The 5,331-nt window shown below is 43.3% G+C and overlaps 1 protein-coding gene across 4 annotated transcripts in view; it reads left to right on the top strand.

The window, feature by feature from the left end:
• Nucleotides 1–441: 441 nt before the first annotated feature.
• LOC121880409 (excitatory amino acid transporter-like) overlaps nt 442–5,331 on the top strand; it is a 119,701-nt gene continuing 114,811 nt past the window's right edge. For 3 of the 4 annotated variants that reach the window (XM_042387601.1, XM_042387599.1, XM_042387602.1), the window contains exon 1: nt 443–759. The gene's annotated coding sequence lies outside the window, so the exon portion shown is untranslated. Of the gene's footprint in view, nt 760–5,331 lie in introns of all 4 variants that reach the window. The other variant, XM_042387598.1, reaches the window with a different exon arrangement.

Below are 5,331 nucleotides of genomic sequence, written 5' to 3'. Positions count from 1 at the left end.
TAAACTTGGCCCCAGATAATCACACTTGGCTCGTTATCGTCACTCGCCCTCCGACGCCTCCAACGCTTATCTCTCCTCTCGTTTACTCAATCCCTGGAATGATGGATCTTAATGCTAATGAGATGCAAATGCTGAGTGGAAATTACTTTCTTCCAGAGGTGTTTGTAATTTTGAAGGTCTGTATGTGTGTGGGGGGGGGTTAGCAGGAGAGGGGGGAATGAGGTGGTGGTGAGTTGGCTGGGGTTACGGGGCAGGAGCCAACAGGTGGAATGCGACTTGGGTTTAAGGAGGGGGGAGGGAGTAAGGGAAGGAAGGCGGGTTTTGGGGCGTGGCCACAGGTGGGTGTGGGCGCTCAGGTGCCTAACGGGCGGACGGGCGGGCACGACTGAGCAGCAGCAGCAACAACAGCCAGGCAGACCTTGGGACCCATCTAATGCAAGTCCCCTCACTCTTCGCTCAGCGGAGCCAGGTAACGGACTATACTCTTCAAGCCGCGTCATCAACAGTAGGCTCAACAAAATATCAAGCTCCTCCTGCCAGCCCCGTGTGCTCTCCTCAGCTCTCGCCTCTTCATCTAACTCCTCTGTCGCTTTACCCAAGACTTGTATAATCTGGAGAGGCTAAAGCTGTTAGTGGTTCCTCATATCCCTGGTCCGCTCCGCACAGTGGACAGCCGTACCGTAGCTTGTCCGCAGAAGGAGAATCACTACCGCCACTCCACCGTCACTATCCTCTTCACCAAGGACTTCGGATAAGCAGGTTGGTGATATGGACATTTGGTTCCTGGTCATTTACTTCTTCTTTTTTTTATTATTCTTTCTCTTCTTGTTTGTCTTTTATTTGTTTCTTGTGCTTCACTCTAAAGGTTTTATTTATCTTATATTCCCTTTCCCCCTTCTTCCCTCTCTTCCTCCTTCCCTCTCTCTCTCTCTTCTCTCTCACTCCACCCCCATCCCTCTCCGCCCCTCCCTTCTCTCTCTCTCTCTCTTTCAGTAGCTCTATCTCTCTTTTCCTTCTTTCTTTCTCATTTTCTCTTCTCACACTCACTCACACACACTCACACACACACATTAGTAAAGGCTCTCTTATTTTTCCCTCCTCTCTCTCTTTATCTCTCATCATCATTTGTTTTGTAGATTTTATTACCGAGGTTTGATGTGATTGCCGTTACTGTACCTAAAAACTATTGGCAGAAAAGTTTGGTATTTTCAGCCACATAATCTTTCATGTTGTCGGTCTTAACGCTTCATATTCTGTTACTCAACGTTTAATATTCTGATTTATAACGCTTCGTATTCTGGTTAGCATTGGTTCATATTCTGGTGCACTGGTTCATACTCTGGTCCAAAATGGTTTATATTTTGCTTCACAGCGATTCATTCATATTCTATTTTACAACCGTTCATATTATTCACACGGTTCATACTCTGGTTCACAATGGTTCATATTCTGCTTCATAACGGTTCATATTCTGCTTCATAACGGTTCATAATCTGCTTCACAATGGTTCATATTCTCCTTGTCAATACGATAACACGAACAAATTCCTCTGCTTCACAGCCAAACAATATTGCTTGGGTGTGTCTCAAGAAGATCTCTGACGAGTGGGATCAGGAGTGTAGCTTGTCATCAGTGTACAGAGTTGTGGCGCTTTGGACTTTGCTGTAGCGCCTTGGACTGCTGTTATGGCGCTTTGGACTTTATTATGGCGCTCTGGACTTTATGATGGTGCTAGGGTCTTTATTATGGCTCTCTGGGCTTTATTATGGAGCTATGGAATTTATTATGGCGCTATGGAATTTATTATGGCGCTCTGGACTTTATTATGGCTCTGGACTTTATTATGACGCTCTGGACTTTATTATGGGACTCTGGACTTTATTATGACGCTCTGGACTTTATTATGGCGCTGTGAACTTTATTATGGCGCTGTGAACTTTATTATGGAGCTGTGAACTTTATTATGGCGCTGTGAACTTTATTATGGCGCTGTGAACTTTATTATGGCGCTGTGAACTTTATTATGGCGCTGTGAACTTTATTATGGCGCTGTGAACTTTATTATGGCGCTGTGAACTTTATTATGGCACTGTGAACTTTATTATGGCGCTGTGAACTTTATTATGGCACTCTGAACTTTATTGTAGTGCTATGGACTTTATTATGGCATCTTAAAACCAGAAAATCTTGGACTTGATTTTGATGCAATTTTATTTTTTTTTAATTCCACTTGTTTATTTTTGTTTGTATTTAATTTGAAATTGATCGTTTTGTTTACTTCATTTTAAGACGATGTTTACATTATTAATTTTTTGTAGATGGGGATTGTTTGACAGGTATTGATAGATAGATAGATAGATAGATAGATAGATAGATAGTAACAAGTATACATACATATCTATATACATTTTTACACACACACATACAAAGGGTACACGCCCATGCACACACTCATGCATATATGGACACATGTATTCTTACACAGGGGAGAGTACACACACACACACACACACACACACACACACACACGTCTCTTTTGCTGGCGGTGAGCCATTACACGAAGCTGAGATAGAGAGAGAGTGAGAGAGAGAGAGAGAGAGAGAGAGAGAGAGAGAGAGAGAGGTACAGTTCACCAGCTGCATGTGATGACCTTTATTGAGTACGATGACTTAGTACTCAGTAAGGGGGGGGGGAGTTAAGTCATGGTATTGTACTTACGAGGTTAATTTATATTTTTAATCTCAGTTTCTTGGCTCTTCGTCAGCACCACGGGGGATAACTCTGCTGGTTGGGGGGCTATTTGGATCACCTGAAGATTAGCCCCTCAGCTTATTTTACCTGATGATTAACTACCCTAACGCTAACCTAACCTAACCTTACCTATAACTCTACCCAGAAAGTTAGGTTAGGTTAGGTTAGGTTACATTAAGTTAGGTCCGGCTAGTGTTAGGGCTTTGGAGCGAATCTTCAGGTGACGGCTATTGAATAAAAGCCCGATTTTTTTTCCCGTATGTCAGTAGCATTTATGGCGGACCTCCCAGCCAGACCAGTTATGTAGTGAGAAAGTCATGCTGGGTTCTGTAGTGAAGACGAAGACCAACTTCCCACAACTCCCGTTCATTACCGTCACCGTGGAAGTTTTGTAGGGGACAAGAACGTGACAACTTCCTTACCTAACCTAACCTGACCTGACCTAACCTGACCTAAGTTAACTTAACATAACCTAACCTATCAACATTATAACCAATAGTTCTTGTGACATGACAGTAATCCGTAGCCAAGTACACATGTGGCGTCTTTAGTACACACACACACACACACACACACACACACACACACACACACACACACACACACACACACACACACACACACACACACACACACACACACACACACACACACACACACACACACACACACACACACACACACACACACACACACACACACACACACACACACACACACACACACACACACACACACACTCAAAACAATGGCGCTGTATCTCTCTCTACTTATACAATTAAAAATGGAAATTACTCTTTAAGTATACTGTTATTACCGCTTGAGTCATAATAGTCTCGTAAACTCAGACTAACTTACAATGGCCCTCTCTCACGATGGCTTTATCTCACTTATGATGGCCCTCTCTCACTTATGATGGCCCTCTCTCACTTATGATGGCCCTCTCTCACTTATGATGGCCCTCTCTCACTTATGATGGCCCTCTCTCACTTGTGATGGCCCTCTCTCCTTATGATGGCCCTCTCTCCTTATGATGGCCCTCTCTCACTTATGATGGCCCTCTCACTTATGATGGCCTCTTATGATGGCCCTCTCTCACTTGTGATAGCCTCTCTCACTTATGATGGCCCTCTCTCACTTACATGGCCTCTCTCATATGATGGCCCTCTCTCACTTGATGGATTCTTGATGGCCCTCTCTCTTATGATGGCCCTCTCTCACATGGCCCTCTTATGATGGCCCTCTCTCACTTATGATGGCCCTCTCTCACTTCATGATGGCCCTCTCTCACTTATGATGGCCCTCTCTCGCTTTGATGGCCTCCTCACTCTCATGATGGCCCTCTCTCCTGGGCTTTATCTCACTTGTGATGGCCCTCTCACTTATGATGGCCCTCTCTCCTTGTGATGGCCCCTCTCTCACTTATGATGGCCCTCTCTCACTTATGATCGTCCTCTCTCACTTATGATGGCCCTCTCTCACTTATGATGGCCCTCTCTCACATATGATCGTCCTCTCTCACTTGTGATGGCCTCTCTCACTTATGATGGCCCTCTCTCACTTGTGATGGCCCTCTCTCACTTATGATGGCCCTCTCTCTTGATGGCCCTCTCTCACATATGATGGCCCTCTCTCACTTGAGTCTCACTTATGATGGCCCTCTCTCACTTATGACGGCCCTCTCTCACTTATGATGGCCCTCTCTCACTTATGATGGCCCTCTCTCACATATGATGGCCCTCTCTCACTTATGATGGCCCTCTCTCACATATGATCGTCCTCTCTCACATATGATGGCCCTCTCTCACTTATGATGGCCCCCTCTCACTTATGATGGCCCTCTCTCACATATGATCATCCTCTCTCACTTATATTGACCATTTCTCACTGGTTAATGTCACCTGCTGCCGTTGTGTTGCCGTCCGGGGGGTTACTGGGGGGGTGTTAAAGGAGCGTTCGTAAGCCGAGTATATCTAAATACGTATCCTCTGACGTCACACCCCCGTCACCTGATGTAAATAAACTCCTCCCAGCTGCATATAGCCACAAGAAGTGTCACGTAAATCTCAAGAGTAAGAAAAATGACATTTGGATGATGTCTGTGTTATTCTCTACAGCCTTGGTACCTCAACGTTAGTAGTTTCGTCAGATATATTTTCAAGAGCGTTATGAAAAGGCCCAACAGCGTATATATCTTGATGTTATTGTGTGATTTATGTCTGTGTTTTATTCTTGTTCAGTAAATAGTGTTAGATGAAGGTCCTTAGTAACGAAGATTCAGGAATATTTTTTTATTTATTTATTTTTTTTTTTTGAAGTATAAAGTAACAATTGTTTCTCTTACTATTGACAACACAACATACATATATTGTTTCTCACTTTTCATCGTTCTTTATTATTATTATTATTATTATTATTATTATTATTATTATTATTATTATTATTATTATTATTACTATTATTATTATTATTATTATTATTATTATTATTACATTTTCGCCCCCTAGGCCCCGATGTGGGTCAGTGACCTGTGCCTGGGTGGGCTAATCCCCATAAAAAAAAGGAAAAAAAATTATTGAG

Source organism: Homarus americanus, unplaced genomic scaffold (genome assembly GCF_018991925.1).
Source record: "Homarus americanus isolate GMGI-L3 unplaced genomic scaffold, GMGI_Hamer_2.0 scaffold50165, whole genome shotgun sequence".
Lineage (NCBI taxonomy): Eukaryota > Metazoa > Arthropoda > Malacostraca > Decapoda > Nephropidae > Homarus > Homarus americanus.
The sequence above is the reverse complement of the archived record's forward strand: the minus strand, read 5'-3'. Positions and strand labels throughout refer to the sequence as shown.